A 27,633-nucleotide genomic window follows, 5' to 3' on the forward strand; every position below is an offset into this window, starting at 1 on the left:
TTTGCAATCAGCACAAGAAAGGCAGGCATACACACAGCAGAATAAGCCTGGGTTTTTGCAAGCAAATAATAAAAGCCCAAATCTGGAACACCAGTACCCTGAGGGGCCGCCCCAACTCCTTTACAATGAAATCATGAAAAGATACTCAGCTCCTCTGCTTCAGCAGCCGAGCCAACAAGTGCCTGAAGCGTCGAAGGAGCAACTGTCTTGCTCTGAATAGGATTAACCTTTTATCTCCATAGTTTATCTTCTTTGCCACAGCCCTGCCGCAGCGCAGCACCAGCCTGGCTCGGCAATTTCCCTCCCACCCAAGGGGCACAAGCTATCCCGCAGACAGGCTCTAAAAACCAGGGAGAGAAGGAGGCGGGAGCTCTAGCGTTTGAGGCGGAGGCTGCACCGACCTCGGCAGTGGACACAGAGCCGGTGAGTGGCGCTTCTTGTGTGTTTCTGCTGCGGAGTCTCCGCCTCAGTATTTCCCCTAGTTCCTGCCCTCCCCTCGGTCTATCTCTGTGCTCGTGGATGCTGCTCTCGGCCGAGGAGAGCAGCCATACTGACCCCCAGGAGACGGAGCTGTGGCTGCCTCTTTAGAGGTACGATGCCTCGGGCTTTGGTCGTTTTCTGAGCTGTTGCTGGTTGGGGCTCGATTTCTGCTGCCATCATTGCAAAAAGTGGGCTTGTCTTATTGCTTTACCTAGGTGTGTGTGTGTGGGGGGGGGGGTGGTATATCTGTGTTTGGCTTTGGTGAAAGGGGTCTTGGAGGCAGCCCCTCTCTTCTTTCTGTTGTGTGTGTGTGTGTTTTTGTTTTGTCGTTTCTGGCTCTGCAGTGGCTCCGGGGGGTGAGGGTCCCTTTGCTTCTGCAGAGCAAAGGGAGCCGTGCAGTGGCAGTCTGCCCACAGCCCCCTCTCCAGCGTTTTCTTTCTGCAATAGGTGGTGTGTGCTCTTTTGTCTATCTGCATTGTCTAGGCAGTGGCTCTGGCTCTCTCTTCATAGAGGAAGCGTTGGTTTTTCTCCCTGCTTGTTCTGCTGAATTTCTGTAGGTGTCTGTTTCTTGGGGGCCTTTAATCAGCCGTTTGCTCCTGTTGTGGGCAGAAGAAACCCAATCCAAATGAAGGTCCTTGGATATAGGATAGAATTAACAGGTAATTGGTTTTTGTTTTTGTTTTTTTTTTATGTGTTTCTGTTCTGCAGACTTGGGTCTGGTTTGGTGCTGCAGATATCCCCATATTGCAAAGCCTGGGGGGTCTGCAGTGACATCTTTGCTGAATAGATTAATAAAATCAGTCGCATATAGTAGGCGTGATGTCATGAACTATGATGTACGCATTTAAGGGGCTAGAAAAGTCTGGTCAGTGGAACAAGGGACGATTGTAGAAGAGGTATGTAAACTGGATCTTTTGTTAATGACATGGGCAGACCCCTTCAGCCTTGTGGGCGTTTCTCATGATAACAGAAACAAAAAAACATTTTGATGTGGCAGATTGCTGTCTTATTGTATACAGTGAGGTTTATTTATTTTCCATGCAATCTTTCTATTAAGGGGTTATGCCATTCAGTTCGTATACATTTGCACGGGTGCCTTGCTTCTTTTTTTGATTGCTATTTTGTGTCTTTAAAACTGCCCTTTTATACTGTTAGATCAACCTTGTAAAAGCTGGAAGCTGTGTTTTCTTACATAGTTTTAAAAATTCTCTGCCAGGTTCTTCATCGTTTTTCCTTTCTGGGGTTTTTTGCTTGGTCTCTGATGCTGACAGATGTGCGTGAGACTTATAGGGAATCCTTTGCAGGGAAGAGAGGTGGGGCTCGTTCTATGATATTGTACCCAGTCAGCCAGTTGTCCGACCATCTCTAGCTCTTCGAACTGGCTTTTCACTTTGCTGTTTCTTTTCATAACTACAAATCTGCATGTACAGTTTCATGCATGCAAAGGATGGAAAGAGGCTATTCTATGGTTATTCAAACGTGTTATTTTTTTCATTTGTGCAGAGGTATTTTTGTTATCGTTTTATGACAGAGGGTCTCGGGACACACCCATCTCTTCTGCTTTTTGGCATGCATGAAACAGCTTTTGCATTCAATGCAGGCAGTGCATACAAATTTCTCTAATGCATATTTGTTGTGAATGTCCTACAAGCATAGCTAGCGGAGGGTATCACAAGAACTGGGTTGAGAAACTTCTGTAATAGGTTGATTTATCATATCATTTCTTCTTCTTCAGCTGGGCATAAGGATTGGTAGTGGAGGCTGGCCAGGTCTGTGTGTACCATTTGAAAAGGACATAGAGACCAAGGAGGCTGGCTGTTTTAAGTATTAGGTTATTACTAAACCTATGATGTGGTGGAAAGAAAGAGACTGCTGGGTGTGCCTGGGGGATTAGTACCTCTTGTTTCCTTCTCTCTCAACGTTTGTCAGCAAAGTCCTGTCATTTTCACTTAACCCTGAGCAAGAATTCTCTGAGTTCTGAACCCAATGTCTCTGCAGACACTGTGGTTAGGAAGCTGGTTTATAGCTGATAGAATCATCTGAAGACCTAACGGTCCAGGAGTGTTCCTTTCCACTTTCATTTGAAAAGTTCAAGGGAAAAGATTCGTTCTTGTCCAGATTCAAGGACAGAAAGCTGGCATATAAAATTATATTCATGTGGACTGTTCAATCTGTCCTGTTCAGGTTTTTCTTTTTTTATTTCATATACTAGAATGTATGTGTTGAAGACTGACTGAGGTCAGCTTTCTTTTACTACTTTCATTCTTACTAGCCAACAATACTGGCTTTCCTCTTTGTTCTGTGGTTATATCATCAGCTGCGGCTGTTTGCCTTGGGCATGAGCAAGAGTGGAGGAGTGGCCTAGTGGTTAGGGTGGTGGACTTGGGAACTGAGGAACTGAGTTCCATTCCAGGCACAGGCAGCTCCTTGTGACTCTGGGCAACTCACTTAACCCCCCATTGCCTGCCATGAGTGGGAAAAGCGCAGGGTACAAATGTAACAAAAAAAAAAAAAGTGCCTCTCCATAGCAGAACATTCCTTAGAGATTCTATGTAATGCCTGTCTATTTTAGAATCATTTTTTTTGTTCAGAATATTTGCAAGCACTGAGGGCAGTGTTCAATATAACTTGCCAAGGCAACTAAGAAGTCATCTGGATAAGTTCCCCAGGTGAAAATTGCCTTTTCCTTTGTGGCTAAAAATGTGTGTTTTGAGCCACAGCTGAAAAGAGTGGCATTAGGATAAGAAAAGGACAGTATATATTGGGATTTGATGTTGAAATGCCATGTGCACTTGACAATCCATACAGCAGGTGCAAGTCCCTGCCAGCCCTGACTTTTCTAAGGGTGATTCTACTTGCAGGTCCCTGAGCACAAAAATTTATATGCGCAAAAAAGCAGGTGGAAATGTCTGTGCGTATTAAGTGAAAGTAGTTGAGTACTTTCTTTTTGAAATTTGGCACAGAGTTTATGAGTAAAAAGTAATAGTGGACTTTGTCCCCGATATAAAATGTCTGCCATGCATGTCCTCTGCTTCCATTGCCTCGGTGGTTTTCTGATGCTGAATGGCTGTTTATAGAACTCTGTCCTTGATGGGCCACCACCACCTTCTCACAGCTTGCCGAGCTTGTCTTGAAGCTCCCATTTTTAAGGCGAGAAATTTAAGACATTTTACTGGATATATGCTCAAAGATATAATTGACGTCTTTTTTGGGTTGCTCTTGCAATATCAGGAAATATTCTTATCTTATTATTCATAAAGAGTTCATCTCTGTGACAAAAAAATTGTTTCAGAATCCAATCTCGATCAATTATTTCTAAAATTACGTCCCAGGATTTTACAGTTGGGTGGTTTGTTTTGGTTAAATTTTCCGTGTAAATGTGTATTGAAAGTTAACTCAGTTAGATATATTTTTTATGATCCTACTCATTTGAGTTCTTTCCTAGATTCTAAGGTTGCTATCACCCCCAAGCAACAACTTGCAGCATTATCTACATCTACTCCATAATCATTATTGATTTGGCACCGTATGTTTCTCTTCAAATTTCTTACTTTAATTAGTTGAAAATATATTTCATGGAATTTTACCTTGTTCTCCCTTAATCTTGTGGACTTGAAATGGAGAAAAGAAATAATATATACATGTGTATAATTGTTTTATTTTGTTTATTATGAAATTGAATTGCTTATTTCTTTCCATTTTTGCATATCAAGAGTTTTCTTGACATATTGTTAATACTTATATAAAAATAAAATTAAAAAAATATGCTCAAAAATTTACTGACAAAAGCAATGGGGCATGCCATACTTCTTTCTGCAGAAATATATGACACATTTCTTCATGGCTCTGTAGAGGTAGATTCACAACAAAAGTCTGCTGAAATCTGGATGTGTCACTACAATGAGTTCAGCAATGCAGTTTTGAAGGTCTTGAAAGCTTTATTACACTTCTGTAGTCTTCTGGAGTAAGTGTACAAAATGTTTCTCCCATTCTGTTGCTCTGTCCTGATTTCTCTTTTTTATTTCTTTTTCATTTGTCCTGTGAATTGAAATAATGGTGATGTAATCAAGGTCAGCCCTACTATTAGGCAGACTGGGCTTCCACCTAGGGCTGAAGAATGGGGGGGAGGAAGGGCAGTGGTATGGTGCCAGTGCAGTAAGAGAGCAAGTACTTCACAGTTGCTGTCAGTGTGACGCAGGGCCTTCCAACACAGGCCCATGCTCAAGCCCTGCTGCATCCTGCCCCCTCCAACTGGAAGTTTGTGTTGGAGGGAGCAAAACAGAGCAGCACTTTAGTATGGGCGTGCACTCAGCTCCATGCTGGTCTCAGTTTACTTTTGCTTCTGAGACAAAGGGAGGGTAGCAGCAAGACCAGCACAGGTAAAGGGAGGGGAGAGGAGAGATGGTGGACTTGAGGTTGGTGGTAGGGAAGGGGAGGTAATATATTGAACACCCTGTGGAGAAGTGTAGGGCTTGAGCTGCCTCTGGAGATGCAGGGGGGGCACACAACTGACATTTTGCCCGGAATGTCAGATGCCTTTGGACTGGCCCTGAATGGAATTTTTATATTGTATTACATTGTTTAGATGTGACTGGATTTTCTTAGCATTTAGGGCAGGACCATCAATTTAAATAGGATCTTCCTTCTTGATGTCCATTATTACTTGTGTCTTTCTGGGGTCAACAGCTGTTCCTCTGTAATCAACCTTTAGAAATCACTTATTGGGTACTATTCCTTAAATACAAGAATGTCATCTCCTGCCACTTCAGCGCTTCTACTTCTATTGTTGCAAAACTTAACAGATTATAAAGGAATGTAATTAAATTCCGATAACCAAAAACATTCAATATCCATTCACTTGTTGAAGTTTTGGCTATTTGTACAGCATGTTCTCCGTTTTGATGATTGTATGACTATATATATTGTTTGTGCTGATGTTATTGTAATTCACAATTTTGAGCTAGGATTGCAGTTTAGAAATCTGCAAATAAAAATAAAATAATTAAAAAAATGTAATGCTTACTTGAAAAGTACATTGGAGGCCTGTTGGGAAAATGTTATTAGAATTCTGCTTTAAAGTGAGTACTTGGTAGCACTATAAGGTCCCAGTGCTAGTGCCTTTCACTTAGGGATCATTTACTAACAGTTGTGGATTGACAAAAATGAGGCAGATATGTAAAATGGTAACTTCCTTTTGATAAACATGACAGTTAGCCTCAGATGAAGATTTCTTTCCAGTTCATGGGCAGCAGTGGATCTATATCCAATCAGAAGAGTTAAGAGATGGAGAAAGAGAAAGGGGGAAAAAGTAATCTCATTTTCATGGTATTTGACACATCATCTTTAAAAAAAAAAAAAAAAAGCAACCAAAGTGTTCTTTAGACTCAAGCTGCTGCTGCTTCTTGTAGGAGACACAAGTGTTTCAGGACATGAGGTGGCCAGAACAGAGCCAAAAAGTGCTGCTGACACTCATCACGAGGTGTTAATGAACATTAGCAGGTCTCTGTTTCCATTTCAGACAAAGGCTTTATGCTACCCTAATACCTAGAAAATGATGGCTTCCTTCTGGAATAACGCAACAGATTGGTTGAACTTACATAAGTACATAAGTATTGCCATACTGGGAAAGACCAAAGGTCCATCAAGCCCAGCATCCTGTTTCCAACAGTGACCAATCCAGATCACAAATACCTGGCAAGATCCCAAAAAAGTACAAAATATTTTATACTGCTTATCCCAGAAATAGTGGATTTTCCCCAAGTCCATTTAATAACGGTCTATGGACTTTTCCTTTAGGAAGCTGTCCAACCCTTTTTTAAACTCTGCTAAGCTAACCGCCTTTACCACATTCTCTGGCAACGAATTCCAGAGTTTAATTACACGCTGAGTGAAGAACATTTCTCTGATTTGTTTTAAATTTACTACATTGTAGCTTCATCGCATGCCCCCTAGTCATAGTAACATAGTAACATAGTAGATAACGGCAGAAAAAGACCTGCAATGTCCATCCAGTCTGCCCAAGAAGATAAATTCATGTGTGCTACTTTTTTTATTTGTACTGTCCTCTTCAGTGCACAGACCGTATAAGTCTGGCCAGCACTATCCCCGCCTCCCAACCACCAGCTCTGGCACAGACCGTATAAGTCTGCCCAGCACTATCCCCGCCGCCCAACCACCAGCCCCGGCACAGACCGTATACGTCTGCCCAGCACTAGTCCCGCCTCCCAACCACCAGCCCCAGCACAGACCGTATATGTCTGCCCAGCACTAGCCCCGCCTCCCAACCACCAGCTCTGCCACCCATTCTAGGCTAAGCTCCTGAGGATCCCTTCCTTCTGCACAGGATTCCTTTATGTTTATCCCACGCATGTTTGAATTCCGTTACCGTTTTCATCTCCACCACCTCCCGCGGGAGGGCATTCCAAGCATCCACCACCCTCTCCGTGAAAAAATACTTCCTGACATTCTTCTTGAGTTTGCCCCCCTTCAATCTCATTTCATGCCCTCTCGTTCTACCACCTTCCCATCTCCGGAAAAAGTTTGTTTGCGGATTAATACCTTTCAAATATTTGAACGTCTGTATCCTATCACCCCTGTTCCTCCATTCCTCCAGGGTATACATGTTCAGGTCCGCAAGTCTCTCCTCATACGTCTTGTAACGCATGTCCTAGTATTTTTGGAAAGCGTAAACAGACGCTTCACATCTACCCATTCAACTCCACTCATTATTTTATAGACCTCTATCATATCTCCCCTCAGCCGCCTTTTCTCCAAGCTGAAGAGCCCTAGCCGCGTTAGCCATAACTTTTATGGGATGATACTCAAAACCTAACACCAGTGTTGGTGAGCACAGAATGCTCAGAGGGCTGTAGTGTAGGAGACAATGTGGGTGCCAAAGATGAGCTCAAATAGCATGCAAATGTACTGAAAGAGATGTTAATGAGGTCATTTCCTATTCCCTCCTAATGCTCAGAGAACAGTGCACAAAACATAGCCGCCCTTATCGCTGAAAACCAAACGCCAGCTCAGAGCATGCGTTGGGGTGTTTGAAGAGAGGATTTCCCATGATGTTTTTCTTTAAAAGCTGTTGGTTTCTTTTAATTTGAAAGCAGAAGGAAGCTCATGCAAGCCTCTAATCCAGGGCTATCTAACCTCGGTCCTTGAGGGCTGCAATCCAGTCAAGTTTTCAGGATTTCCCCAATGAATATGCATATATCAGACCAAACAGTTATAGTACAACTTCTACTTTATTTTCAAATATTTTAATCCGTTTAACAAATACTTGAATACCCCAGATCATTCAACCGCATTCACACAAACACTCTTCCATAAACCTATTTCCACTAATACATCAATAACTAACTGCCATAAAACACATCTGAGCAGCTTACCACCCTCAGCTATGCTGTGGTAAGCAGATCTCTTTATTTATATATGACCACCTTAAGAGTCACAACACTTCCCTCCTGTGATCTAAATCTTTACAAGTCCTTTATGATCCAGGTTTGTCATCCACTTTCATTGTGCAAAAGCGTCTTTCATGCAGAGAGTGTCTTTCAAATCCTTAAATTCATGATAATATCCAAGTCCTTGCACATCTTTAGTTCAGATGGTTAGCAGTAGTTAAACCAAAATAGCTTACAGCCAAACACTAGTCTGGGTCAGAAGCATGGCGAACTGAATATATGTGTTTGGCTGTAAGCTATTTTGGTTTAACTACTGCTAACCATCCTATATAATAATTCTCACCTCCAACGTTCTGTGCTTGGGACCGTGGCTCCTTGGCTGGAGGTGGTCTGTGAGGCAGACACGCACTGACGTCACTGACGTCAAAACAGCTGATTGCAAGGCAAGGGGAGGAGTAGGGAAACACGCGCAGCGTGTTTCCCTACTCCTCCTACTGCCTCAGAATCAGCTGTCACCCCCCCCCCGCGCTATGGCCCCCTCGAAACCCACCCCCTCCCGCGAACCTGTCGATCCCCCCCCCGCCGGAACGCCGAAAACTGCCGCCGCCGTTGTTGTACTACCTTCCCTTCCCGTAGGTTGTTGAATCATCTTAGAAAGTTTAACTCCGTGCGTCTGACGTCAGACGCACGGAGTTAAACTTTCTAAGATGATTCAACAACCTACGGGAAGGGAAGGTAGTACAACAACGGCGGCGGCAGTTTTCGGCGTTCCGGGGGGGGGGGGGGGGATCGACAGGTTCGCGGGAGGGGGTGGAAGAAAAAAAAAACGCATGTTGGGGGGAGAGAAGAGGGTGGCCAACCACAGCATGGATGCGAGCGGGGGGGGGGGGGAAGAGGCCGGCCCAGGCTGGCACATGAGAGAGAGAGGAGCATGGATGCGAGGGGGGGGGGTCATGGAAGGGAGAGAGGGGACTTGCTGGAAAAGGATGAATGGAGGCGGCAGGGGACAGAGGAGCATGGATGGCCATGGATTGGGAGGGCAGGCCTCAGGGAGAGAGGGCAATTGCTGGATAGGGAAAATGGAGGGGCCAGGTGACAGATGAGCATGGTTGGGCATGGATTGGAAGGGCAGGACTCGGGGAGAGGGGAATTGCTGGATAGGGATGAATGGAGGGGACAGATGGGCATGGATGGATATGGATTGCAGGGCAGGCCTCAGGCAGAGAGGGGAAATGCTGGATAGGGAAAAATGGAGGGGCCAGGTGACAGATGAGCATGGATGGGCATGGATTGGAAGGGCAGGACTCAGGGAGAGGGGAATTGCTGGATAGGGATGAATGGAGGGGACAGATGGGCATGGATGGATATGGATTGCAGGGCAGGCCTCAGACAGAGAGGGGAAATGCTGGATAGGGAAAAATGGAGGGGCCAGGTGACAGATGAGCATGGATGGGCATGGATTGGAAGGGCAGGACTCAGGGAGAGGGGAATTGCTGGATAGGGATGAATGGAGGGGACAGATGGGCATGGATGGATATGGATTGCAGGGCAGGCCTCAGGCAGAGAGGGGAAATGCTGGATAGGGAAAAATGGAGGGGCCAGGTGACAGAGGAGCATGGATGGGCATGGATTGGAAGGGCAGGACTCAGGGAGAGGGGAATTGCTGGATAGGGATGAATGGAGGGGACAGATGGGCATGGATGGATATGGATTGCAGGGCAGGCCTCAGGCAGAGAGGGGAAATGCTGGATAGGGAAAAATGGAGGGGCCAGGTGACAGATGAGCATGGATGGGCATGGATTGGAAGGGCAGGACTCAGGGAGAGGGGAATTGCTGGATAGGGATGAATGGAGGGGACAGATGGGCATGGATGGATATGGATTGCAGGGCAGGCCTCAGGCAGAGAGGGGAAATGCTGGATAGGGAAAAATGGAGGGGCCAGGTGACAGAGGAGCATGGATGGGCATGGATTGGAAGGGCAGGACTCAGGGAGAGGGGAATTGCTGGATAGGGATGAATGGAGGGGACAGATGGGCATGGATGGATATGGATTGCAGGGCAGGCCTCAGGCAGAGAGGGGAATTGCTGGATAGGGATGAATGGAGGGGCCAGGTGACAGAGGAGCATGGATTGGACTCACACTTTCACTCTGACTCTCAAACAGTCACTCTCACATACACTCTCCCAAACATACACACTCCGAGGAAAACCTTGCTAGCGCCCGTTTCATTTGTGTCAGAAACGGGCCTTTTTTACTAGTCTGAACTAAAGATGTGCAAGGACTTGGATATTATCATGAATTTAAGGATTTGAAAGACACTCTCTGCATGAATCAAGAATTTAAGGATTTGAAAGACACTCTCTGCATGAAAGACGCTTTTGCACAATGAAAGTGGATGACAAACCTGGATCATAAAGGACTTGTAAAAATTTAGATCACAGGAGGGAAGTGTTGTGACTCTTAAGGTGGTCATATATAAATAAAGAGATCTGCTTACCACAGCATAGCTGAGGGTGGTAAGCTGCTCAGATGTGTTTTATGGCAGTTAGTTATTGATGTATTAGTGGAAATAGGTTTATGGAAGAGTGTTTGTGTGAATGCGGTTGAATGATCTGGGGTATTCAAGTATTTGTTAAATGGATTAAAATATTTGAAAATAAAGTAGAAGTTGTACTATAACTGTTTGGTCTGATATAGGTATCTATTAAATTACAGTTATTTTAGAGATTAAACCTAGGTGCATTTAGAGTGTGAACAATGAATATGCATGCGATCTATTTGCATATACTGCCTCCATTGTATTCAAATAGATCTCATGCATATTCATTGGGAAAATCCTAAAAACCCAACTGGTGAGGGCTGAGGTTGGACATCCCTGCTGTAAGTGCTGGTAGTGAGAGACTGAATGTATGAAAATCAGAGGAAACCCGAAAGTGAACGCGCACATTGGTGCTTGTTTTCTGCGCTTAAATATAAGTTTTTGAGGCGATAAAGTTTTTTTTTTTTAAACTTATACTTAAAGGTGCAGAACAGTGGTGGCCCTGCCATTAGGCCAACTGAGGCGTGGGCCTCAGGTGGCACACTACCCTTCCCTCCTGAACCCTCTTCCCACATTTACCTTATTTTTTACTCTTGCAAAAGGCAGCAGCGCAATTCCCATAGGCTGCCCTGCTGCCAGCACCGGCCTCTTCTCCCTACTGCAGCCTGTCTCTTGACGTAACTTCCTGTCTCCTCAGAGGCGGGGCACAGTAAAGCAAAGAGGCCGGTGCTAGTGGCACCGTGGCAGAGCAGCCTATGGGAATCACTATTGCTGCCGCCTTTTGGAAAAGAATAAAATAAGGGAAATGCGAAGAAGAGGGTTGAGGAGGAAAGGGGGGGAGATACCAGACTGGGTGGGGGTGACATCTCATCTGCCTTGGTGGCAGATTGCCTTGTGCCGCCCCTGGCGCAGAAGAACAGTGTCAATGTGTGCTTTGCTTCTGGGTGCATGCATACAAGAGCTGTGCTTTTCGCAAAACTTTCAGTCAAACAGCGTGCATATCATTTGCATCATTTTACAGTTGAGCATTGGGGAGCTATTTTTCAGTGCTGCTCTTGCGGTATTGATCGGGCACTGTTCCAGATGGGGCTGATGCTCAGAACTTGGTGCTATTATTCTGGTAAGAGATTCAGTCCATCAGCCATGAGCTTATTAGATAAAACTAAAGGGCAAATTTGCTTGTAATTGTTGTTTGTTTGCAATTGGATTGAAAAAGAAATTGGTTTTATATAGCATGCTTCCAGCTCATCTAGATTCCAATGTGCTTTACAATAAAGTATTTCAGAAAGATAGAAAGAACTTCCTCAGGACTAGATAGTCTGGTGGCATATTACTAGTGGAAAGCTTCCAAAAAAGGTGAACAATAGAAGGAGCAATGTTATTACCAAATTACAGTTGTGACATGATTAAACAGCTTTGCTTCTGCAACAGAAATATGAACCCCTGTGATGACTGCACGGAAGTGGATAGCTAGAATTTAAAGCTGGCTGGAATTCTATTTTGAATGAAAAGGACCATATATATTCTGTTCTTCCTTCGCTCCATGAGTTGCTGTGCAGTTGTGGCAGATAAACAACTGACCCTATTTCAAATATCCAGTGATTCACTTCTTAACTTCAAAACAATTTTATTACAGAGTAATTGAATAACAAGAACTTTAGTGTAAGATGACAGGAATTAAGGGTAGCTATATGGAGTCTGGCCTCATATAGCTGCAATGCATCTTCCTCTGGTTACCTGCTTGATTGTATCCAGGGTGAATAGATAATGGGTTCTTGGGGTCTCAGCCAGACAGTGGCTTCAGTGACAACTTGGTGTCTTTGTCTGGAATGGAGACTTACTGCTTGAAGTAAACATCTTTCTCCAAGGCTAAGCTGGCGGTCGTATTCTCACAGCTGGGTGATGTCGTCTGATGGAACCCAGTGCCGATGCTGAGTGAGACTAAGAACTTTCTAGTAGTGTCCTACTGTGCATGCATGGTACCTTCCCACCTGCCACCCGGGTCCCTCAGTTTATTTTTTTCTGCAGAACAGGGAGGACACGTTTTGTGTTGTCCTGTCAGTTCATCTATATCTCTTTCGCAGGGCCTTCCCTTGCGGGTAGTTTTCCATTTCTCAACTAATATATTTTTTTTCTTATTTAATTTTCCTTTATTTCCATTAGCTTTTTAAAAAATCTCTTAAAGTTTCCTGCATTTTTTGCGAGCTGCTAGGCCCGGTTAGGCCAGAGTACCAACCTTAATTTGACCGCTGCCCCATTTTTGGAGTTTCATTTGGCCACAATTCTTTTCTCAATGTCCCAGAAATCCCCCGGTACACTAAGTCTTGCAGATTCTCTCCCACAGGAGCAAGCCACAGAGCTTCACCAGTAAGCAGCTGGAGTGTTGGAAGTATCTGGCCAGGAGCACGTATGGTTCTTTTAATATAGCGTCTAGACTCTCCGCCATGGGTGTGGGGATGTGCAGACTCAAATGGCTCCATGTCTGTGACCTAGAACCACTGGAAAGTGGGTCTGGTCAGGAGGGAGGGATTCCACTAAACACCAGGGATTTGTTTTTGAATTAGGAGGGAGGGGGATCCTGCTAGACACCAGTGATTTTTTTATTTCAATCGGTGGGATGGTGCCACTATACACCAGGGAATTCATTATAATATTGGGGGCAGATGGGTCTGATTGGATTGAGTCTGCTCAGAGATTGTCACCGATGCAGACCCTGTGGCTCTCAATGCCACCTCAGACCTGACAGTTTCTCGCATTGTGCCCTCATGGTAGACATTGGCGCAAAGCTCTGCATTGCTGTGGGTTACGTTATAGGCTAAGTATTGCTAAAATATTCCAGGTCTCAATGTAAGCTGGATAGTTGTCCAGTCTATTTACTAAAACAGCCATCAGAGAGCTATGCGAAACTTGGGAAACAATGGATAACAGACTCCCTCAATAACAAAAGATTCCCCGACCAACTAGGCAAGATAGTGTTCACCCCCGTCCCAAAAAAACAGAAGGGAAACTTCCATATCATCAAGCAGATCAATCCATAGACTGGTGGGTTGTGTCCATCTACCAGCAGGTGGAGATAGAGAGCAAACTTTTGCCTCCCTATATGTGGTCATGTGCTGCCGGAAACTCCTCAGTATGTTCTCTATCTCAGCAGGTGGTGGTCACACACAGCAGCAGCTCTGGCTAGGTCTCCAAGCCTAATTTTTAGGTTTTGTTGAGTACCTGGAGTTGAGGGCTCTTCTTGAGCAAGTGAAACCTGGTGGTTCCAGGTCCCTCCTTTTCTCCCCCATCCCACTGGCTCCGTTTAAAAAAAACAAAAAAAAAAATAAAGAGAAAGAAACCGAAAGCGATTTGAAACAGCTTTCCTTGCAGCTGCTCACTGGGACACCAATTCGTTGCAGCTTGGAGCAAGAAACGGGTAATTTTTACCTTTTTCAGTGGGCAGGGGGTTCCCCGAACGTTCTCCACGTGGCTAATGGCGTTGGACAGCAAGCGTGAAAAGACGCTCCCCAGACCGCATGCGCATGTCTAGCGGGGAAGTGGGGGGATCGGAGGCAGAGACGCCTTTTTTAGGCGCCTTTTCAGAGTTGGGCGAGTTAGCCAGTTTTTCCTTCCGTGCGGCGGTTTTTCTCGCCTTAGGTGCCCATCCCCCATTGTCCGCCCTTCCGGTTTTGGCCGGCCACGATGCTCGGGCGGCTTCTTCTTGGGCCACCCTTGAGGTGGGAGCCAGTAAAAAGATGGCCGCCCTTGATTTGGGCGGCAGTAAAAAGTTGGCGAAATTGAAGCGCCATTCTTCCCGCACGGCTCCTTCATGGAGTGACGCATCGGATGCCATTTTGGATGCGCAGCGCGCCTCTCCCCAGCTCTTGGGAGCGCAGGTTGAGAGTGATTCTAGGGCGGTGGCCCAGGCTGCAGAAGTGCCTAGACTGGGGTTTTTTTCCCCTGAGTTCATTTTGCTGCTGCATCAGGCTTTTCTTCTGCAAAAGGCGGCTCCTGCTCCCCTGTCTGACAGGGGTGATGAGGCTTCTATGATCAAACGCCCTCGGGTGGATCTCCAGGCCCTAGGGGACTTTGTCTCCTCTGATGTGGATGGGGGCAGCGTCTCTGAGTTCTCCTAAAGGTCCTTGGGGGATTCTTTGGAGGAGACTGATCCCCGCTCGGATGGAGCGGATGACCCCTCTGCAGCACGGCTATTTCACTCAGAGGATTTGCCCAACTTGTTAGCGCAGGCCATGAGCATTTTAAACATTTCCTCGCCGGAGGAAGGCCCTCTCTCAGCCTCGGCAGGCTCAGCTTTTGTGCTGTGAACTAAGCGCCCGCCTAGAACCTTCCACTTTCATGAAGCCATGTGGACTTTAATTTCGGCTCAATGGGATGCCCCTGAAGCGAGCTTTAAAGTGGCCAGGGCCATGTCCCGTCTGTACCCTCTGCCTGAGGGTGAACGGGAGGCTTTTCTCTGGCCTACAGTGGACTCTTTAATCACTGTGGTGACTAAGAAGACAGCACTGCCGGTGGAAGGTGGCACTGCCTTGAAAGACGCTCAGGACAGGAGGTTGGAGGCGGCCTTAAAGTTGGCCTTTGAGGTGGCCGCCCTGAGTTTGCAAGCCTCGGTTTGCGGCTCCTATGTGGCCAGGGCATGCCTGACCGTTTTGCAGCGAGCCTCCCCCTCGGATCCTTCTTTGAGGGTGGATTGGCCGGTCCTGGAGTCGGGCTTGGCCTACTTGGTAGACTTGCTGTATGATGTCTTGAGAGCCTCGGCTAAAGGTATGGCTCAGACAGTCTCTGCCCGTCGGAGGCTATGGCTTAAGCACTGGTCTGCTGACCATGCCTCAAAATCTCGCCTAGCCAAGTTGCCTTTTAAAGGCAAGCTGCTCTTTGGGGACAAGCTGGACAAGATCGTGACGGAGCTCGGCACGTCTAAAGGCAAGAGGTTGCCGGAGGTCAGGGCACGGGCCGGCAGTGCTCGCCCTGGTTCCTCCAAGGGCCGTTTTCAGGAAGCCTGTCGGTATCGCCCGGGCAAGTCGGGCTCCTCTGCCTCCTCCTCCTTCAAGCGGAGTTTTCCCCCCAAGCAGCGTTCCTTTCGCAGGGACCGCCGGCCCGGAGGTTCGTCTGCCGGCCTTCCCCCAGGGTCTCATACCCAATGATGGGGCCCTGGTCCATGGCCCAGAGCAGATAGGAGGAAGGTTGTCCTCATTTCTGGGCGAGTGGACCAGGGTAACTTCAGACGCTTGGGTTCTGGAAGTCATCAGAGACGGCTACAAGTTGGAGTTCTGCCAGCCCCTGAGAGACGGGTTTGTGAACTCTCCCTGCAAGTCTCCAGTCAAAGCAGCGGCAGTGCGACTGACTTTGGAAAACCTGATCCGCCTGGGCACGGTGGTCCCAGTGCCAGTAGATCAACTTGGCAAGGGACGCTACTCCATTTACTTTGTAGTGCCAAAGAAGGGAGGTTCTTCTCGGCCTATTCTCAACCTCAAGGGAGTCAATCAGGCCTTGAGAGTACAGCACTTCAGGATGGAGACTCTCCGCTCTGTAATTGCTGCGGTACAAAAAGGAGAATTCCTGGCATCCTTTGACATCAAGGAAGCTTACTTTCATATTCCCATCTGGCCACCTCATCAGCGCTTTGCAGTTCTGGGCCGACACTTCCAGTTCAGAGCCCTCCCATTCGGGTTGGCTATGGCTCCGCAGACCTTCTCCAAAGTAATGGTGGTCATCGTGGCTTATCTCCGCAAGGAAGGAGTGCAAGTCTATCCCTATCTGGACGACTGGCTGATTCGAGCCCCCTCTTATGCAGAGTGTGGGAGAGCTACAGACAGAGTTATTACTCTTCTGAGTTCACTGGGATGGATCGTCAACTGGGAGAAAAGTCAGCTGCGCCCGACTCAGTCCCTGGAGTACCTGGGAGTTCGATTTGATACCCAAGTGGGCAGAGTGTTCCTGCCAGACAACCGGAGCCTCAAGATTCGGGTCCAGGCGGACCAGTTCCTAGCCTCCTCTACTCTTCGGGCTTGGGACTATGTGCAGCTGTTGGGCTCCATGACGGCCACGATGGAGGTAGTGCCCTGGGCCAGGGCCCATATGAGAGCACTACAGCACTCTCTTCTGCAGCGGTGGACTCCAGTTTTGGAGGATTACGCTGTACGCCTTCCCTTGGATCCAGTGGTGCGCAGGGCACTGAGTTGGTGGCTGAGGCCAGACAAGCTGTCAGCAGGAATGCCTCTTACAACCCTGGAGTGGGTTGTCGTCACGACAGACGCCTGTTTGACGGGCTGGAGAGCCCACTGCCTGGGAAGGACAGTGCAGGGGCTCTGGTCTTCTGCAGAGGCGAAGTGGTCCATCAACCTCCTGGAACTCCGAGCCATTTGGTTGGCGCTTCTAGAGTTTCTCCCGGTACTGGTGCTGAGGCCAGTACGGGTCCTGTCGGACAATGCCACGGCAGTGACCTATGTCAATCGCCAGGGAGGTACCAGGAGCGCCCCTCTAGCCAAGGAGGCCATGAAGCTATGCCTGTGGGCGGAAGCGAATCTGGAACAGCTGTCGGCGGCTCACATTGCGGGAGTCATGAATGTCAAGGCGGACTTTCTCAGTCGCCATACCTTGGATCCCGGAGAGTGGTAGCTGTCTGGGCGTTCTTGGACATCACAAAGCGCTGGAGCAAGCCGAGCTTGGAACTGATGGCATCCTCGGCCCATTGTCAAGTGCCGCGGTTCTTCAGCAGAGGACGGGACCCTCGATCTCTGGGAGTCGATGCTCTTCTCCAGCAGTGGCCGGTACAGGAGCTTCTCTACGTGTTCCTGCCCTGGCCCATGATGGGCAGGGCGCTAGACCGGGTTGCAAAGCACCCAGGCCGGGTGGTCCTGGTGGGTCCAGATTGGCCCAGACGTCCGTGGTATGCGGACTTAATCAGGCTTTCAGTGGACAGTCCTCTGCGGCTGCCAGCCGAGCGGGGCCTCTTGCATCAGGGTCCTGTGGTGATGGAGGATCCCTCCCCCTTTGGTCTTACGGCCTGGCTCTTGAGTGGAAGCGGCTGAGGAAGAAGGGCTTCTCAGACAAGGTCATCGCCACTATGCTGAGAGTGAGGAAGCGCTCTACTTCCACTACTTACGCCAGGGTGTGGCGTACCTTTGCCTCGTGGTGCGAGGCAGGTTCTCTATCGCCCTTCACTGCTCCAATCTCTTCAGTATTGGTGTTCCTGCAAGAAGGTCTGGAAAAGGGTCTATCGCTCAGTTCGCTTAAAGTCCAGGTGGTGGCTCTAGCTTGCTTCAGGGGTCGTCTGAAGGGTGCTTCCCTGGCTTCGCAGCCAGATGTGGTGCGCTTTCTCAAAGGAGTTAAATCACCTGCACCCTCCTCTGCACTCGATAGTGCCTACGTGGAATCTCAATCTGGTACTACAGGCTTTGCAGAAGCCGCCCTTTGAGCCCTTGTCGAGGGCATCGCTGAAGGACCTAATGTTGAAAGCGGTCTTTTTGGTGGCTATCACTTCAGCCAGAAGAGTTTCCGAGCTCCAAGCACTCTCGTGTAGAGAGCCGTTCCTGCGGTTCACTGAGGCAGGAGTGTCGATTTGCCCAGTGCCTTCCTTCTTGCCCAAGATTGTTTCTCGCTTCCATGTGAATCAGCAGCTGTGTCTACCCTCCTTTCGTAGGGAGGATTACCCAGAGGAGTACTCTGCTCTCAAATGTTTGGATGTTAGACGAGTCATCTTCAGATACTTGGAAGTGACCAATGATTTCCGGAAGTCGGATCACCTGTCCGTGCTGTTTGCAGGCCCTCGTAGGGGTCTGCAGGCTTCTAAGCCTACTGCAGCACGTTGGGTCAAGGAGACGATTGCGGCAGCTTATGTGGCTGTAGGGAAGATTCCGCCTATTCAGCTAAAGGCACACTCTACTAGAGCACAGGCGGCCTCGATGGCAGAGTCCAGATCCTTCTCCTTGGAAGAGATTTGTAGAGCGGCAACTTGGGCGTCTGCTCATACCTTCTCACGACATTACCGCTTGCATGTGGCTGCTCGGGCCGAGGCCCAGTTTGGAGCTTCAGTGTTGCGTTCAGGGATTTCCATGTCCCGCCCTGGGTGAGTACTGCTTCGGTACATCCCACCAGTCTATGGATTGATCTGCTTGATGATATGGAAGGTAAAATTATGTATCATACCTGATAATTTTCTTTCCATTAATCATAGCAGATCAATCCATAGCCCCTCCCAGACATCTGTATTGTTTTTTGTTCTGGTTATATTTCAGGTTCAAGTTTAGTCTTCAGTTCCTGTTCACAAGGACTTCGTGTTCAAGTTCTTCCAATTGGAGTTTCATCGAGTTGAGACGATTTTGTGTTACAGTGAGCTGCTGCATTTTTCTCCCCCCATTTTGACGGTGGCTGGATTGATAACTAAATTATGCCGGCGCTCCCTCCCGCTTCGTGTGGCAGTAGGGTGGCTTTGTATCCCTCCCGCTTCAGCAGTGTTTGGGTAAGCCAGCTCCTCCCGCAGTTGCGGTAGCAGGATAAGCCAGTCCCCCCCCCCCCCCCCGCGTCAGCGGGCGTGGGTTCCCCTCCCCCGTTTCGGCGGTGTTGAGCTGGGCAGAGTGTCCCTTTGTGGGTGTAATTCTCTAAGTGCTGAGTCCTGCGGATGGAGCTTTGATATCGACATACTGAGGAGTTTCCGGCAGCACGTGACCACATATAGGGAGGCAAAAGATTGCTCAGTATCTCCACCTGCTGGTAGATGGACACAACCCACCAGTCTATGGATTGATCTGCTATGATTAATGGAAAGAAAATTATCAGGTATGATACATAATTTTACCTTAGGTGACACAACCAACTATAGACCGGTGGCCTCCATACGTATACACTTTAAGGTCTCAGAAAGTATAGTAGCCTCACACCTCACTAAATTCTTAGGGCAGTTTAACCTATTACATCAGAATCAAGGTTTAGAAAAAGCTACAGCACGGAGACACTGCTAGGAACACTGTTTAGTGAAATGAGAAAGTTTATGAATTATGGACAACAAGTTGTAATCATGCAATTTGATCTTTCCAGGGTGTTTGTCATAAATCATCAAACACTGCTGGAAATCCTAGCCTCATTTGGTATAGGAAGCCAGGTTCTAAACTGGATAACATGATTCCTCAGTTCTAGGCCTTACTGTGTGAAGATGAATGGACTACTGTCAGACGAATGGCAAGTGCACACTGGAGTACCACAAGGATCTCCCCTCTTCCTGATACTATTGAACACTATTATGTCCTCCTTAAGCTTTTTTTATGGAAAGGAAGGGGGTAAACTGCTTCTCTTACACTGATGACATTGCATTATGCTTTCACTTCTATAAGGAGAAGGTCAATGTTAAATAATATCTTGTCACCTCACCCTAGTGGAGAAATGGGTGACAAATCTATGCCTCAAACAAAACTGTGACAAAATGAAGTATCTTACACTGATATCTCAAACATACAGCAACACATCAATGGAGCTCCCCTGAAAATAGACACAGAGTTGAGAATATTAGGAATTATGGTGGATAGACACCTAACACTGGAAAACCACTGTCAAAAGGTTGTCAAAAAGGTGTTTAATGTCCTGAGAAAGTTAAGACAAGTACATCACTGTTTCAGTGTCAGCAGCTTCAGACTACTTGTACAATCCCTCATTTTAACACAAATTGATTATTACAAAGTATTATTTGTAGTCTGCTCCATGCTAATAAGAAAAAGACTGCAATCAGTGCAAAATGTAGCTGCAAAATTAATATTCTCAAAGACTACATTTGAAAGAGTTACCCCACTATTTATTACATTACATTGGCTCCCGGAGTCCCGGTGGAGGCAAGAGGGATCTTCAAACTTTGTACAATAATTTATCTAACCCTGTATGGTGATTTACCTGAATATGTAAATCAATGGATACTACTACCTTAACAAAGAATTAGGAGATGAGCTGGTAGTTTCTTGGAGCTGCCATTTCCCTCACTCAAAGGTATCAGTTTCAAATCATTACACTCACTTATTTAGCCGCAAAACACTGGAACGATTTGCCGATTCAGATCAGGTCCGTGACTCAATTTGCAGCGCTCTGCAAAACTTCTGAAAACCTATCTGTTTAAAAGACATGTCTTATGAAATGTCAATAATTAATGTTTGCCAGTAATTAGCTCACCAGACAATCTTCAAACTCTACCTCCTTCTACTGTAACTGAAAAGAATGTACTTCGTTTCTTGATGTAAGTCGCACTGAACGTTTTGGGAATATCAGCGACTAATAAGAAATAAAGTAAAGTAGGCTCTTTATCATGCATTTTAATATACTGATGTCTATTGCAGGAGTTAACTTCTGCACAGAAATCCTTTTCTGCTTTTTAATATATTTATAAATGATTTAGAGATGGGAGTAACTAGCGAGGTAATTAAATTTGCTGATGACACAAAGTTATTCAAAGTCGTTAACTCGCGACAGGATTGTGAAAAATTACAGAAGGACCTTATGAGACTGGGAGACTGGGCGGCTAAATGGCAGATGACGTTTAATGTGAGCAAGTGCAAGATGATGCACGTGGGAAAAAAGAACCCGAATTATAGCTACGTCATGCAAGGTTCCAAGTTAGGAGTTACGGACCAAGAAAGGGATCTGGGTGTCGTCGTCGATAACACACTGAAACCTTCTGCTCAGTGTGCTGCTGCGGCTCGGAAAGCGAATAGAATGTTGGGTATTATTAGGAAAGGTATGGAAAACAGGTGTGAGGATGTTATAATGCCGTTATATCGCTCCATGGTGCAACCGCATCTTGAGTATTGTGTTGAATTCTGGTCGCCGCATCTGAAGAAAGATATAGTGGAACTGGAAAAGGTGCAGCGAAAGGCGACTAAAATGATAGCGGGGATGGGACGACTTCCCTATGAGGAAAGGCTAAAGCGGCTAGGGCTTTTCAGCTTGGAGAAAAGGCGGCTGAGGGGAGATATGATAGAGGTCTATAAAATAATGAGTGGAGTTGAACAGGTAGATGTGAAGCATCTGTTTACGCTTTCCAAAAATACTAGGACTAGGGGGCATGCGATGAAGCTACAATGTAGTAAATTTAAAACAAATCAGAGAAAATGTTTCTTCGCTCAACGTGTAAAACTCTGAAATTTGTTGCCAGAGAATGTGGTAAAGGCGGTTAGCTTAGCGGAGTTTAAAAAAGGTTTGGACAGCTTGCTAAAGGAAAAGTCCATAAACCATTATTAAATGGACTTGGGGAAAATCCACTATTTCTGGGGTAAGCAGTATAAAATGTTTTGTACTTTTTTGGGATCTTGCCAGGTATTTGTGACCTGGATTGACCACTGTTGGAAACAGGATGCTGGGCATGATGGACCTTTGGTCTTTCCCAGTATGGCAATACTTATGTACTTATGTATTTATGTAGTTCATAGTGTCCCTTATGGTGCTTATAAAAAGACAGATAGGTTAAACTCTTGATTAAGACCAGAAGGAGATACTGTTTTAAATCTCAAAATAAATTTATGTTTTCTTGTAGCAAGACTTTCTCTATATCTCCTCCTCTCCAGTGATGAATAACCTTTTGTAATACTGTACATTTTAATTCTTCAAAATTGTGTCCTTCAACCTGCATGTGTTCCACAAGTGGATTTTCCGAAACGTTTCTTTTAATAGCACTGCGGTGTTCTATAATACGTTTGTTAAAGGCACACTTCATTTTCACTATATACAACAATTTACAAGGGCATTCAACAGCGTACAAAACATGCAGAGTTTTACAATTTGAGTAATGGCATAATTCAACCTTTCACCAGTATTGGGATGAATGAAAACTTTCGTTTTGTGGTTAACATGACAGACTGAACAAGAAAGACAGGGAAAATGTCCCCAAACAGTTTCAATTTTGTATGGAACTGGCAATGCTGAAGGTGCCAAGATGTCCTTCAGATTTGTATTTCTCTTGAATGCTACTATGATATCTTTATCTTCAAAGATACGTTGAATGATAGACCAATGTTTTCTGAGTATGTTTATAATATTTGTGGATAAATGATCATAATATAAAGTACATATGATCTTGTCCAAAACATTTTTTGCATAGTCTGTAAAAGGGTCCTTCTGTCTTGTGATATCGCTCAATCAAACCTAACCTTCACGGAAACCTTAACCTCGGATACCCTCTTCCTTGTAATCTAGCAACCATACATCTAGCTCGTCTTTCCATATCTGGCTATTCTGAACAAATCCTTCTCTCGTATGAGGAAATTTCAAAGAGGTTAGGGCTCTTCAGCTTGGAAAAGAGATAGATGAGGGGAGATATGATTGAGGTCTACAAAATCTTGAGTGGTGTAGAATGAGTTGAAGTAAAGTACAAAGACTAGGGGACACTCAAAGAAGTTACATGGAAATACTTTAAAAACATATAGGAGGAAATATTTTTTCACTCAACGAATAGTTAAGCTCTTGAACTCTTTGCCTGAGGATATAGTAACAGCAGTTAGCATATCTGGGTTTTTAAAAGGTTTGGATAAGTTCCTGGAGGAAAAGTCCATGGTCTGCTATTCAGACAGACATAGGGAAGCAACTGCTTTCCCTGGGATTTGTAGCATGGAATGTTGCCACAATTTGGGTTTCTGCCAGGTACGGACCATTGGTCTGACCCAGTATGGCTACTCTTATGTTCTTCTTAATCGTAGGAAATGGCTGTAAGGTAAATTTTTTTTTCAAAGAAATATTGTGGCAGCTATTACAATGTAAAAGCTTATTAACATCTGTTGCCTTCTGATAAATCATTGTATTGAAACTGCCACTTCTATATAAAATCCTAAGATCTAGAAAGGAGATTTAATTCCAATAATAATTTATCTTAAACTTTAAATTATTATCTTTCGTATTCAGACAGACATGAAAATCTAAAAGTCTTTCCTCTTTTCCTGCCCAAATCATAAAAACATCATTAATGTATCTACGCCATAAAAAGATGTTATTCTTAAAAATACAGGGGTCATTTTACTAAGGTGCACTGAAAAATGGGCAGCACTAGTGTAGGTGCATGTTCTGGGCGCACACAGATTCATTTTTCAGCGCACCTATAAAAAAGGCCTTTTTAAAATTTTTGCCAAAAATGGATGTGCAGCAAAATAAAAATTGGCACGCGTCCATTTCAGGTCTGAAACCTTGCCACCACCCATTCACTTAGTGGTACGGTCTGAGTAATTATCTACGTGCGCAGAATGATGATTACTGCCCAGTTTCTGCCGCGCACTGGAAAATAAAAATTATTTTCCGGCACGCATAGTGGACGTGCTTAAAAATTAAATTACCGCCCAGGCCACGCGGTAGTCAGGCGGTAACTCCAAATTGACATGTGTTTTGTGTGCGTAGGCACCTACGCAGCTTAGTAAAATGGCCCCACAATCTGTAAGAAATTTCTCTTCAAAACTAGCAACATAGAGATTAGCTACTGAGGGGGCCATAGTAGCCCATAATAGAGCACAAATTGTTTATACAAAAAAGCCCATAATAGAGCACAAATATTAAAGATAATTGAGTTACAAAAACTATTCAAGCTACAGCAAGGCATACATCAACTTAGCTCAATAAATGCTGGCTTGAGAACCCCACAGTTCAACTGTTGATTTTCAACGGGGCCCGATTCGTTTCACCCATAGCAGGGCTTCATCAGGAATCACTCAGTTGGATCATACTGACAGGGGTATCGGTCTCAAGCTGACTAAACTGCTCTTACAACCAACGAAATAGTTTTTGTAACTCAGTTATCTTTAATATTTGTGCTCTATTATGGGCTTTTTTGTATAAAAAATCTGTGCTCTATTATGGGCAGTTTTGCATGATGCTCCTATATGGGCATTTTTGAATGAGTGGCGTAGGGAATATTTACCCCATAAAAGAAACTTGATCACGGGCACAAAGTCTTTTATAGATAACATTGTCTTGTTGATTAGACCTTGGCAGAAGCCTTGGTTTCTGAGGGTATTTCCCACTTTCCTCATTTCTTTCCATTCATTCCACACAACCCTTTGGATTGTGTTTGGCTGATTTTCAGTTCTCTGGAGTATTAGATTACCTGTTTAGGATTAACAGCCCATACTGTTTTTTTCATCATAAGGCCATAGTAGCCCCCATAGCTGTGCCTTTAATCTGTTTTTCAAAGCCAGTGATGCCAGTTCCACAATATATTCTGTCAGGACTCTCAAGTTCCTAGTTCTTTTGGTTAAGGCAACTGTTATCGCTTCCAAAGCCTCATTCTGAGGAATATTCGTATATAGCGATTCCACATCTAGCGTGGCTACAAAAACATCACTATTGGGTATTTGAAGATCCTGGAGGATATTGATAATGCGAGTAGTATCTCTTATGTATGAAGGAATTAATGGTAACATGGGTCTAAAAAAAGTATCAGTAAATATAGAGAGTGGTTATAATAATGACCCAATTGCAGAGACAGTGGGTCTTCTAGGCGTATTATGGAGAAATTTGTGTATCTTAGGCAGTATGGGGTCCTTTTACAAAGCCGTGGTAAAAAGTGGCCTGCAGTAGTGTGGGCGCATCTTTTAGGTGCGCGTTGGACCATTTTTTACCGCGGCTGGGAAAAAGGCTATTTTTTAATGGACTAAAAAATGGGCCTGTGCTAATATTAAAACTAGCGTGCCCCTATTACGTCCAAATTTTCCAGTTTGACATGTTTGACTCAGTAGATCATTTTCTTCTTTTGACCAAATTGAATGAATTGGATATTACTGGTGTAGTTTTGGATTGGTTTCAAAAGTTCCTGATTTAACAGAAGCTAAATGGTTAAATAGACTGGTGAATTTTCACATTCATGATTACCATTCTGTGAGGTCCCTTGGGGATCCCCACTTTCATTTTTGTTTTCTATTTTCTACCACGGGGGGCATTCCTGGTGGTAACTGGCAGTGCACTCAGATTGGCACGTGCTGCATGGTTACCGTGTGGGTAGCGCATAAGCCCTTACCGCTAGGTCTTTCATTTCTACTGTCTCACTTTTTCTCTGACCTCCTATTCTCTTCTCTTTCACCCACTCCATTTTACTGTACTTCTACCCTCTGTAATCACCATCCTCCTCTCACTTATCTCCTCGACAACCCCCATGGCCTCTCCCACATGGTTCCACCATGCCCAGCATCTCCCCTCCCTTGACCCTCTCCATCAACATTTGCAGCCCATCATCTCCCTATCCCACACTTTCATCTACCCCTATGGTTCAGCTTTTCTCTGGCCTTTCTTCCCTCCCACCCTATGGTTCAGCAACTCCCCATCCACTATTCCCTCCCATCCTCTCCAGCCCTATGATCCAGAAACTCCATAACCGCTCTCCCCTCCCTTTCCTTTCAACCGTATCGTCCAGCAACTCCCAACTGTGTCAGGGGACCTTCTCACACACTGATGAAAGCACCTTTTGAGCCACTTGACTCTTGTCATCTGAATTACCTGACCTGGAAGATCATGTTTTTTTGTGGTGGTCACTTTGGCTCACAGGGTCAGTGAGCTTCAGGCCCTAGTAGCTGATCCACTTTACACAAAATTTCATAATAACAGAGTAGTTCTCCACACACATCCTAACTTTCTTCTTAAAGTGCTGTTGGAGTTCTATATTAATCAATAATTGTCTTTCCAACATTCTTCCTGAAACCTCATGCCCATTCTTGTGAAAGCACACTGAACACCTTGGACTGCAAGCAAGCCTTAACCTTCCATCTGGAGTGGACTAAAGCCCATAAACAGTTCACCCATAACAGAGCCAGTAGTGGGAGGCGGGGCTGGTGGTTGGGAGGTGGGGATAGTGCTGGGCAGACTTGTACGGTCTGTGCCCTGAAAAAGACAGGTACAAATCAAGGTAAGGTATACACAAAAAAGTGGCACATTTCTTCGGCAGACTGGATGGACCGTGCAGGTCTTTTTCTGCCGTCATCTACTATGTTTACCCAGCTTTTGTTTCAATTGACCCAAACAGAATTGGGGCAGCCATTGGTAAATCACTTTACCCAACTGGCTAGCAAACTGCATCTCATTCACTTATACCCAGGCTGGACTCAGTCATGTCACGGCTCACTATGTCAGAGCCATGGCTGAGTCGGTAACCCACTTGAGTTCAGCCTCCTTTGAGGAGATTCACAGAGCTGCAGTGTGGTCTTCAAGCCACACATTCACATCTCTCTACTGCCTTGAGCAGGATTCCCAAAGCAACAGCCCGTTCAGCCAGGCAGAATTTGTTTGGAGTCTAGAATCCAACTTCATTATCCTAGGCCCATTTTTCTTCTGTTCCAGGCTGCACTTTCACAACAGGGAATTTTTATGTTGTTTAGTGTTATTGGTTCCGGTTGATTTGCCAGTTGCAAGTCCCTATTGACTGTTGTTTGTTGTTTATGGTGAACCTAGTAGCTAGGGATTCCCATCTGTGGTAAGCTGATGTCCTGCTTGTCCTCAGAGAAAGCAAAGTTACCCACCTGTAACAGATGTTCTCATAGGACAGCATGACACAGATTACCACATCCCTCTTACTTAACCTAGGAGTTGAATTCGATATGCTTTTTTATCCAACTGCAGGTCCCACACAAGTTGAGCAGGCCAGAAGGCACACATGCATGTGCTGTTGTGCCTGCCAAAAGCTTTTAGAAGATTTATAATGCTGGGCAGCATCCATACCAGGACTCTATCAGTGACATCACCCATCTGTGTCCTGTTGTCCTTAGAGAATACCTGCTGCAGGTGAGTAACTTTGCTTTGTCTCAATGCCTAGCAATATGTGTGGTGTAAAACAAACACAGTACATCATCCTGCTAATACAATTCCAACATTAATGGATAGTTCATTATGTTGTGGTGATGCTTTGCAGAGAGGCTTTTGAAGACTGAGGGAAAGATTGATGATGTAAAGTACAGGCAGATCTGGAGGAAAACTCATTCTAGTCTTCCACAGAACTGAGAGTAGGGAGAAGATTCACTTTTCAAAAGAAAGGGAAAAGGAATAGGACTTGATATACCGCCTTTCTGTAGTTACAATCAAAGCAGTTTACATACAGGTACTTATTCTGTACCTGGGGCAATGGAGGGTTAAATGAATTGCCTACAGTCACGAGCAGCTGCAGTAGGAATTGAACCCAGTTCACCAGGATCAAAGTCCACTGCACTAACTATTAGGCTACTTCTCCACCAAAAGCAAAAGCATCAATAGAGTAATTCAGCTAGAAGAAGGTG

General features: G+C 45.5%; 1 protein-coding gene across 2 annotated transcripts in view; it reads left to right on the forward strand.

The window, feature by feature from the left end:
• The first annotated feature begins 356 nt into the window (after positions 1 to 356).
• NDRG4 (NDRG family member 4) overlaps positions 357 to 27,633 on the forward strand; it is a 372,584-nt gene continuing 345,307 nt past the window's right edge. Inside the window, exon 1 of one of the 2 annotated variants that reach the window (XM_030203589.1) lies at positions 357 to 423. The gene's annotated coding sequence lies outside the window, so the exon portion shown is untranslated. Of the gene's footprint in view, positions 424 to 1,109; positions 1,140 to 27,633 lie in introns of those variants that run through there. The other variant, XM_030203590.1, reaches the window with a different exon arrangement.

This window comes from Microcaecilia unicolor, chromosome 5 (assembly GCF_901765095.1).
Source record: "Microcaecilia unicolor chromosome 5, aMicUni1.1, whole genome shotgun sequence".
Lineage (NCBI taxonomy): Eukaryota > Metazoa > Chordata > Amphibia > Gymnophiona > Siphonopidae > Microcaecilia > Microcaecilia unicolor.